The sequence below is a fragment of the Palaemon carinicauda genome, chromosome 21 (genome assembly GCF_036898095.1).
Source record: "Palaemon carinicauda isolate YSFRI2023 chromosome 21, ASM3689809v2, whole genome shotgun sequence".
Classification (NCBI taxonomy): Eukaryota; Metazoa; Arthropoda; class Malacostraca; order Decapoda; family Palaemonidae; genus Palaemon; species Palaemon carinicauda.
Window position 1 is genome coordinate 5,874,449 of NC_090745.1, and position 11,922 is coordinate 5,886,370.

Below are 11,922 nucleotides of genomic sequence, written 5' to 3' on the forward strand. Positions count from 1 at the left end.
CTTTGTTTTGCACTAGTATAATATCACTAAATTCGTTGTATGCATTGTTATATGATATACAGTAGATCCTCTATCCTTATAGAAGTAACATGAAGGACTTCTTACCATAAATCTCCCTCTATCCTTAAGTCCTCATTCCATAGTGGTTGACCATAACCGTTGCCACGCAAGTCCGTTGAAAAACAAGTATTTAGAACACAGAAAAAAAATCTCTGACTGTTCAAATATTGCCTCATTAACATCAGACATTTGAGTAAGTAGTAATATAATATCAATCTATCAGTGTCACTAATAATAATAATAATAATAATAATAATAATAATAATAATAATAATAAGCTGAAGAGCAATCAGAGATTTAAGACCTCTGGAAATGAAAATTGTAAAAATTTTACTCAAGTCTACGGACCAAACTCTCCATTTTTCATATGCTGGCCGTGAATGAATGTACGGTATAATAATAACAGTAGTAACCAAAATCAAGAGCTTGATCCGGATCACCTCCAAATTTCAATGGGCTATTCCGGAGCATAATACCCACTTGTTATTAAAATTTGGGGAAAATCCAGTAGGAAGTTTTGACGTAATCCCGCTAACAGATAAACAAATTGATAAGCTAGAGGGCTACTCAGTAGAGAGCATGCGTTCGCCACACTAAGCAGTCCTAGTTTTCCTTTTAACTCCACTGCGTACTTGTACTTCGATGTATTTTCTTCCAAAATCTTCTGGATTTGTCCTTGGTTCATACACCACATGTCCATCTGGTTCAGTAGTTTTTGCGTAATGTTTTTCACACACACACCAAAAAAATACCATTTACTTAATATTGCGATTATTTTCAAAGTATTGCTGCGTACTTGTACAGTACTTTGATGTATATTCTTCAAAATCTAATTTATTTTTCCTTGGGTCATACCCCACATGGTCACCGGATTTCATTGAAATTGGTTCGGTAGTTTTTGCGTGATTTTGTTCAGAAGAAAATAACCAACAAAATCCTTGCCATTTACTAAACATTGCAGTTATTTTCAAAGTACAGCTGCGTACTTGTACTTTGATGTACTTTATCAAGAACGTTGCAGATTCATCCTTGGTTCATACCCAAGATGACTAGCTAGTTTGGTCAAAATCGGTACAGTAGTTCTTGTGTAAAGGTTCTTACAAACAATTAAGAAAACAATGACAGGGGTGAATACATACCCTTCAGAAAAAAAAAAAAAAAAAACAGATCATGAAGTCTTCGTTGAAAAAAAAACAAAAAAAAACTGATTGAATTTCCCAGATACAGCTCCCGTCTTCAAGGGGAAAAAACAGAGGGGAACCATGTCCCCTTTTGACAGGAAATCTCCTTTAAATTGATACCAATGACCTTTTGATACTCCGAAAATAAAAAATCATGTTTTTATAGTTGTCAAATCACTTAAATCCTCTCCATAAAAAGGGGAGACCACAGAGATCTGGAATCAAAGTGGAAGGTAAAGTTTCGTGTGAGAGAGATAGAGAGAGAACAAGACCAAAACATTGCATTAGTAATGGGGCTCTCCAGTCCAGCGACCCAAACAACAGATTTAAGACTCACAGAGAGAGAGAGAGAGAGAGAGAGAGAGAGAGAGAGAGGGGGGGGCATAGCTCGAAGGCATAGGCCAACTGACCTACAAAATGGTAATGCTTTGGTTTAACATCTTTTAGGAGAGAGAGAGAGAGAGAGAGAGAGAGAGAGAGAGAGGTCAGAGCTCGAAGACAAAGGCCAACTGACCTTCAAAATAGTAGTGCTTTGGTTTAGCATCTTTTAGGAGAGAGAGAGAGAGAGAGAGAGAGAGAGAGAGAGAGAGGGGTCATAGCTCGAAGACAAAGGCCAACTGACCTACAAAATGGTAATGCTTTGGTTTAGCATCTTTTAGGGGAGAGAGAGAGAGAGAGAGAGAGAGAGAGAGAGAGAGAGAGGTCATAGCTCGAAGACAAAGGCCAACAGACCTTCAAAATAGTAGTGCTTTGGTTTAGCATCTTTTAGGGGAGAGAGAGAGAGAGAGAGAGAGAGAGAGAGAGAGAGAGTTAAAAGCTCGAAGACAATAGCCCACTGACCGAGAAAAAAGGGCAGTGCGTTTTTCCCATCTTTTCGGTAAAATAGAAAATACATTTATTTCCTTCCGCCATAAACCCCCGAAGAACTTAAAAGCAAATTGTCCTAGGAGATATGAAACCTGAAGACTTTCAACCACAATCTAACTTCCTAAAGAGAATGTGACAAATACAGAAAATTCACTACAATAATATATATATATATATATATTATATATATATATATATATATATATACAGTATATATATATATATATATATATATATATATATATATATATATATATATATATATTTATATATATATGTGTGTGTGTGTGTGTGTGTATATGTGTGTGTGTGTGTATAAATAAAAGTGATGTGTATGCCAGTGAAATCAAATTGGATAAAATGCAATAAAATATATATTCTTCTGAAATATGGTAATTGAGGTTGATATTATTATTATTATTATTATTATTATTATTATTATTATTATTATTACTTGCTAATCTCCAACCCTAGTTGGAAAAGCAGGATGCTATTAGCCCAAGGGTTCCAACAGGGAAAATAGCCCAGTGAGAAGAGAAATTAAGGAAAAACTACAAGAAGTTTATGAACAAAAATAACATAAAAATAAGTATTCCATATATAAACTATAAAAACTTTAAATTAACAAGATGAAAACTTCAAAATAACCATAGAAAGAGAAACAAGATTGAATAATGTGCCCGAGTGTACTCTCAAGCAAGAGAACTCTAACCCAAGACAGTGGAAGACCATAGTAGAGAGGCTATAGCACTACCCAAGACAAGAGTGTAAGCATCTATAATAAGAAGCGTTGATCATATAAGGCATTAGAGAAGGTGCATAAGTGAAGGAAAATAATAAAAAAATGGGCATATGAATAAGGCCACTATATACATGTTGGATCCAGTTGTTATATTAGGTTAAGGCATCCAAAACTGCCAATTTCTTAGCTTGTTAGAATATGCTTTCATGAAAGAGCCTGCGTTATCTCAAATATTCCTTGCATCTTTTTAACTTCAAACTCAAAGAAAAAAAAATAGAAAATAAGTAAACTTCAGGTCTCACATTTTCTTTGCAGTTTTTCAACTGCAAAAAAAAAAGAAAAAAAAAAAACCGGCTCAAATATTTATTGAATCTTTTAAACTTTAAATTCTGCACGCAAGAATCTTACCTTTCAAATGTTCTTAGCATCATCTTAACCTCCAACTTAGCCCAAAAATAAAAAAACTCTGCTATAATATATTCTTTGCATCTCAACCTCAAACTTTGCAAAAGAAATCCGCATAAGCAAAACTATAAATAATAATCCCTTCAGCACTGCATTGAGCCAAATAATATCAATTTGTATTTGGGTACTCTCTATGATACCTATAGATTATATTCAACATCCATCAAAGTAACACCAGAGCTTAACACATGAACCCGCCCAAACCTGCATTAGCTTCACATCCAATTCAATTTATCGTCTAGCCTGCAATGAATATTAAAACCCATAACACGGCTTTGCATATGCAACAGTTAGGATGAATACACGTGAATTACCAAACATGCTCAACCAGGGCTCACTTGCCCTAGATAGATAGGCACTGCGCATCACAGGGAACTTTTATCTAGCCAACGAATCCTCTACGCATCACAAGAAACTGGCTATCCTTTGCTGTAGCTAGCCAATGAATCCCCTACGCATCACAAGGAACTGGCGATCCTTTGCTGTATCTAGCCAATGAATCCTCTACGCATCGCAAGGAACTGGCTATCCTTTGCTGCATCTAGCCAATGAATCCTCTACGCATCACAAGAAACTGGCTATCCTTTGATGTATCTAGCCAATGAATCCTCTACGCATCGCAAGGAACTGGCTATCCTTTGCTGCATCTAGCCACATCACAAGGAACTGGCTATCCTTTGATGTATCTAGCCAATGAATCCTCTACGCATCGCATGGAACTGGCTATCCTTTGCTGCATCTAGCCACTGAATCCTCTACGCATCACAAGGAACTGGCTATCCTTTGATGTATCTAGCCAACGAATCCTCTACGCATCACAAGAAACTGGCTATCCTTTGCTGTAGCTAGCCAATGAATCCCCTACGCATCACAAGGAACTGGCGATCCTTTGCTGTATCTAGCCAATGAATCCTCTACGCATCGCAAGGAACTGGCTATCCTTTGCTGCATCTAGCCAATGAATCCTCTACGCATCACAAGGAACTGGCTATCCTTTGATGTATCTAGCCAATGAATCCTCTACGCATCGCAAGGAACTGGCTATCCTTTGCTGCATCTAGCCACATCACAAGGAACTGGCTATCCTTTGATGCATCTAGCCAATGAATCCTCTACGCATCGCAAGGAACTGGCGATCCTTTGCTGCATCTAGCCAACGAATCCTCTACGCATCGCAAGGAACTGGCGATCCTTTGCTGCATCTAGCCAACGAATCCTCTACGCATCGCAAGGAACTGGCGATCCTTTGCTGCATCTAGCCAACGAATCCTCTACGCATCGCAAGGAACTGGCGATCCTTTGCTGCATCTAGCCAACGAATCCTCTACGCATCGCAAGGAACTGGCGATCCTTTGCTGCATCTAGCCAACGAATCCTCTACGCATCGCAAGGAACTGGCGATCCTTTGCTGCATCTAGCCAACGAATCCTCTACGCATCGCAAGGAACTGGCGATCCTTTGCTGCATCTAGCCAACGAATCCTCTACGCATCGCAAGGAACTGGCGATCCTTTGCTGCATCTAGCCAACGAATCCTCTACGCATCGCAAGGAACTGGCGATCCTTTGCTGCATCTAGCCAACGAATCCTCTACGCATCGCAAGGAACTGGCGATCCTTTGCTGCATCTAGCCAACGAATCCTCTACGCATCGCAAGGAACTGGCGATCCTTTGCTGCATCTAGCCAACGAATCCTCTACGCATCGCAAGGAACTGGCGATCCTTTGCTGCATCTAGCCAACGAATCCTCTACGCATCGCAAGGAACTGGCGATCCTTTGCTGCATCTAGCCAACGAATCCTCTACGCATCGCAAGGAACTGGCGATCCTTTGCTGCATCTAGCCAACGAATCCTCTACGCATCGCAAGGAACTGGCGATCCTTTGCTGCATCTAGCCAACGAATCCTCTACGCATCGCAAGGAACTGGCGATCCTTTGCTGCATCTAGCCAACGAATCCTCTACGCATCGCAAGGAACTGGCGATCCTTTGCTGCATCTAGCCAACGAATCCTCTACGCATCGCAAGGAACTGGCGATCCTTTGCTGCATCTAGCCAACGAATCCTCTACGCATCGCAAGGAACTGGCGATCCTTTGCTGCATCTAGCCAACGAATCCTCTACGCATCGCAAGGAACTGGCGATCCTTTGCTGCATCTAGCCAACGAATCCTCTACGCATCGCAAGGAACTGGCGATCCTTTGCTGCATCTAGCCAACGAATCCTCTACGCATCGCAAGGAACTGGCTATCCTTTGCTGCATCTAGCCACATCACAAGGAACTGGCTATCCTTTGATGTATCTAGCCAATGAATCCTCTACGCATCGCAAGGAACTGGCTATCCTTTGCTGCATCTAGCCAATGAATCCTCTACGCATCGCAAGGAACTGGCTATCCTTTGCTGCATCTAGCCAACGAATCCTCTACGCATCGCAAGGAACTGGCGATCCTTTGCTGCATCTAGCCAACGAATCCTCTACGCATCGCAAGGAACTGGCGATCCTTTGCTGCATCTAGCCAACGAATCCTCTACGCATCGCAAGGAACTGGCGATCCTTTGCTGCATCTAGCCAACGAATCCTCTACGCATCGCAAGGAACTGGCGATCCTTTGCTGCATCTAGCCAACGAATCCTCTACGCATCGCAAGGAACTGGCGATCCTTTGCTGCATCTAGCCAACGAATCCTCTACGCATCGCAAGGAACTGGCTATCCTTTGCTGCATCTAGCCACATCACAAGGAACTGGCTATCCTTTGATGTATCTAGCCAATGAATCCTCTACGCATCGCAAGGAACTGGCTATCCTTTGCTGCATCTAGCCAATGAATCCTCTACGCATCGCAAGGAACTGGCTATCCTTTGCTGCATCTAGCCACTGAATCCTCTACGCATCGCAAGGAACTGGCGATCCTTTGCTGCATCTAGCCAACGAATCCTCTACGCATCGCAAGGAACTGGCGATCCTTTGCTGCATCTAGCCAACGAATCCTCTACGCATCGCAAGGAACTGGCGATCCTTTGCTGTATCTAGCCAACGAATCCTCTACGCATCGCAAGGAACTGGCTATCCTTTGCTGCATCTAGCCAATGAATCCTCTACGCATCACAAGGAACTGGCTATCCTTTGATGTATCTAGCCAATGAATCCTCTACGCATCGCAAGGAACTGGCTATCCTTTGCTGCATCTAGCCACATCACAAGGAACTGGCTATCCTTTGATGTATCTAGCCAATGAATCCTCTACGCATCGCAAGGAACTGGCTATCCTTTGCTGCATCTAGCCACTGAATCCTCTACGCATCACAAGGAACTGGCTATCCTTTGATGTATCTAGCCAATGAATCCTCTACGCATCGCAAGGAACTGGCTATCCTTTGCTGCATCTAGCCACTGAATCCTCTACGCATCACAAGGAACTGGCTATCCTTTGATGTATCTAGCCAATGAATCCTCTACGCATCGCAATGAACTGGCTATCCTTTGCTGCATCTAGCCACTGAATCCTCTACGCATCACAAGGAACTGGCTATCCTTTGCTGTATCTAGCCAATGAATCCTCTACGCATCGCAAGGAACTGGCGATCCTTTGCTGCATCTAGCCAATGAATCCTCTACGCATCGCAAGGAACTGGCTATCCTTTGCTGCATCTAGCCACTGAATCCTCTACGCATCGCAAGGAACTGCCTATCCTTTGCTGCATCTAGCCACTGAATCCTCTACGCATCGCAAGGAACTGGCGATCCTTTGCTGCATCTAGCCAACGAATCCTCTACGCATCGCAAGGAACTGGCGATCCTTTGCTGTATCTAGCCAACGAATCCTCTACGCATCGCAAGGAACTGGCTATCCTTTGCTGTATCTAGCCAAAATCTAGCCAATGAATCCTCTACGCATCACAAGGAACTGGCTATCCTTTGCTGTATCTAGCCAACGAATCCTCTACGCATCACAAGGAACTGGCTATCCTTTGATGTATCTAGCCAATGAATCCTCTACACATCGCAAGGAACTGGCTATCCTTTGCTGCATCTAGCCACTGAATCCTCTACGCATCACAAGGAACTGGCTATCCTTTGATGTATCTAGCCAATGAATCCTCTACGCATTGCAAGGAACTGGCTATCCTTTGCTGCATCTAGCCACATCACAAGGAACTCGCTATCCTTTGATGTATCTAGCCAATGAATCCTCTACGCATTGCAAGGAACTGGCTATCCTTTGCTGCATCTAGCCCCGGAATCCTCTACGCATCGTAAGGAACTGGCTATCCTTTGCTGCATCTAGCCACGGAATCCTCTACGCATCGCAAGGAACTGGCTATCCTTTGCTGCATCTAGCCACGGAATCCTCTACGCATCGCAAGGAACTGGCTATCCTTTGCTGCATCTAGCCACGGAATCCTCTACGCATCGCAAGGAACTGGCTATCCTTTGCTGCATCTAGCCACGGAATCCTTTACGCATCGCAAGGAACTGGCTATCCTTTGCTGCATCTAGCCACGGAATCCTCTACGCATCGCAAGGAACTGGCTATCCTTTGCTGCATCTAGCCACGGAATCCTCTACGCATCGCAAGGAACTGGCTATCCTTTGCTGCATCTAGCCACGGAATCCTCTACGCATCGCAAGGAACTGGCTATCCTTTGCTGCATCTAGCCACGGAATCCTCTACGCATCGCAAGGAACTGGCTATCCTTTGCTGCATCTAGCCACGGAATCCTCTACGCATCGCAAGGAACTGGCTATCCTTTGCTGCATCTAGCCACGGAATCCTCTACGCATCGCAAGGAACTGGCGATCCTTTGCTGCATCTAGCCACGGAATCCTCTACGCATCGCAAGGAACTGGCGATCCTTTGCTGCATCTAGCCACGGAATCCTCTACGCATCGCAAGGAACTGGCGATCCTTTGCTGCATCTAGCCACGGAATCCTCTACGCATCGCAAGGAACTGGCGATCCTTTGCTGCATCTAGCCACGGAATCCTCTACGCATCGCAAGGAACTGGCGATCCTTTGCTGCATCTAGCCAACGAATCCTCTACGCATCGCAAGGAACTGGCGATCCTTTGCTGCATCTAGCCAACGAATCCTCTACGCATCGCAAGGAAGCCAATGAATCCTCTACGCATCGCAAGGAACTGGCTATCCTTTGCTGCATCTAGCCACATCACAAGGAACTGGCTATCCTTTGATGTATCTAGCCAATGAATCCTCTACGCATCGCAAGGAACTGGCTATCCTTTGCTGCATCTAGCCACTGAATCCTCTACGCATCGCAAGGAACTGGCTATCCTTTGCTGCATCTAGCCACTGAATCCTCTACGCATCGCAAGGAACTGGCGATCCTTTGCTGCATCTAGCCAACGAATCCTCTACGCATCGCAAGGAACTGGCGATCCTTTGCTGTATCTAGCCAATGAATCCTCTACGCATCGCAAGGAACTGGCGATCCTTTGCTGTATCTAGCCAACGAATCCTCTACGCATCGCAAGGAACTGGCGATCCTTTGCTGTATCTAGCCAATGAATCCTCTACGCATCGCAAGGAACTGGCTATCCTTTGCTGCATCTAGCCACATCACAAGGAACTGGCTATCCTTTGATGTATCTAGCCAATGAATCCTCTACGCTTCGCAAGGAACTGGCTATCCTTTGCTGCATCTAGCCACTGAATCCTCTACGCATCGCAAGGAACTGGCGATCCTTTGCTGCATCTAGCCAATGAATCCTCTACGCTTCGCAAGGAACTGGCTATCCTTTGCTGCATCTAGCCACTGAATCCTCTACGCATCGCAAGGAACTGGCGATCCTTTGCTGTATCTAGCCAATGAATCCTCTACGCATCGCAAGGAACTGGCGATCCTTTGCTGTATCTAGCCAACGAATCCTCTACGCATCGCAAGGAACTGGCGATCCTTTGCTGTATCTAGCCAACGAATCCTCTACGCATCGCAAGGAACTGGCTATCCTTTGCTGCATCTAGCCAATGAATCCTCTACGCATCACAAGGAACTGGCTATCCTTTGATGTATCTAGCCAATGAATCCTCTACGCATCGCAAGGAACTGGCTATCCTTTGCTGCATCTAGCCACATCACAAGGAACTGGCTATCCTTTGATGTATCTAGCCAATGAATCCTCTACGCATCGCAAGGAACTGGCTATCCTTTGCTGCATCTAGCCACTGAATCCTCTACGCATCACAAGGAACTAGCTATCCTTTGATGTATCTAGCCAATGAATCCTCTACGCATCGCAAGGAACTGGCTATCCTTTGCTGCATCTAGCCACTGAATCCTCTACGCATCACAAGGAACTGGCTATCCTTTGATGTATCTAGCCAATGAATCCTCTACGCATCGCAATGAACTGGCTATCCTTTGCTGCATCTAGCCACTGAATCCTCTACGCATCACAAGGAACTGGCTATCCTTTGCTGTATCTAGCCAATGAATCCTCTACGCATCGCAAGGAACTGGCGATCCTTTGCTGTATCTAGCCAATGAATCCTCTACGCATCGCAAGGAACTGGCTATCCTTTGCTGCATCTAGCCACTGAATCCTCTACGCATCGCAAGGAACTGCCTATCCTTTGCTGCATCTAGCCACTGAATCCTCTACGCATCGCAAGGAACTGGCGATCCTTTGCTGCATCTAGCCAACGAATCCTCTACGCATCGCAAGGAACTGGCGATCCTTTGCTGTATCTAGCCAACGAATCCTCTACGCATCGCAAGGAACTGGCTATCCTTTGCTGTATCTAGCCAAAATCTAGCCAATGAATCCTCTACGCATCACAAGGAACTGGCTATCCTTTGCTGTATCTAGCCAACGAATCCTCTACGCATCACAAGGAACTGGCTATCCTTTGATGTATCTAGCCAATGAATCCTCTACACATCGCAAGGAACTGGCTATCCTTTGCTGCATCTAGCCACTGAATCCTCTACGCATCACAAGGAACTGGCTATCCTTTGATTTATCTAGCCAATGAATCCTCTACGCATTGCAAGGAACTGGCTATCCTTTGCTGCATCTAGCCACATCACAAGGAACTCGCTATCCTTTGATGTATCTAGCCAATGAATCCTCTACGCATTGCAAAGAACTGGCTATCCTTTGCTGCATCTAGCCACTGAATCCTTTACGCATCGCAAGGAACTGGCTATCCTTTGCTGCATCTAGCCAATGAATCCTCTACGCATCGCAAGGAACTGGCTATCCTTTGCTGCATCTAGCCACTGAATCCTCTACGCATCGCAAGGAACTGGCTATCCTTTGCTGCATCTAGCCAATGAATCCTCTACGCATCGCAAGGAACTGGCTATCCTTTGCTGCATCTAGCCAATGAATCCTCTACGCATCGCAAGGAACTGGCTATCCTTTGCTGCATCTAGCCACGGAATCCTCTACGCATCGCAAGGAACTGGCTATCCTTTGCTGCATCTACCCACGGAATCCTCTACGCATCGCAAGGAACTGGCTATCCTTTGCTGCATCTACCCACGGAATCCTCTACGCATCACAAGGAACTGGCTATCCTTTGCTGCATCTACCCACGGAATCCTCTACGCATCGCAAGGAACTGGCTATCCTTTGATGTATCTAGCCAATGAATCCTCTACGCATCACAAGGAACTGGCTATCCTTTGCTGCATCTACCCACGGAATCCTCTACGCATCGCAAGGAACTGGCTATCCTTTGATGTATCTAGCCAATGAATCCTCTACGCATCACAAGGAACTGGCTATCCTTTGATGTATCTAGCCAATGAATCCTCTACGCATCGCAAGGAACTGGCTATCCTTTGCTGCATCTAGCCACTGAATCCTCTACGCATCACAAGGAACTGGCTATCCTTTGATGTATCTAGCCAATGAATCCTCTACGCATCGCAAGGAACTGGCTATCCTTTGCTGCATCTAGCCACTGAATCCTCTACGCATCACAAGGAACTGGCTATCCTTTGATGTATCTAGCCAATGAATCCTCTATGGATTTAGTCAAGTCGTGGAAAGAGAAGATGACAAAATGGTCCCCCAGTGAGGCCTTTTGCGTCAATAGGCGTAGGAGGAGATGATGATGACCTAACATGGTCACTCGATTGAAACGAGCCATAGCCTCTGTACCATGGTCTTCCACTGTCTTGGATTAGAGTTCTTTTGCTTGAGGGTACACTCGGGCACACTATTCTATCTCATTTCTCTTCCTCTTGTTTTGTTAAAGTTTTTATAGTTTATATAGGAAATATTAATTTTAATGCTGTTACTGTTCTTGAAATATTCTATTTTCCTTGTTTCCTTTCCTCACTAGGCTATTTTCTCTGTTGGAGACCCTGGGCTTATAGCATCCTGTTTTTCCTATTAGGATTGTGGCTTAGCAAGTAATGATGATGATAATAATAATAATAATAATAATAATAATAATAATTTCTGTGAAATATGGTCATCATAAAAATAACAGCGTCACTTAATCACATATTGATCTGTTGACCTAAGTATTTTTATAGTTTATATATGAAATTCCAGTTTTAATGTTGTTAGTGTTTTTAAAATATTTTATTTTAATTGTTCATTACTTCTTATAACGTTTATTTCCTTATT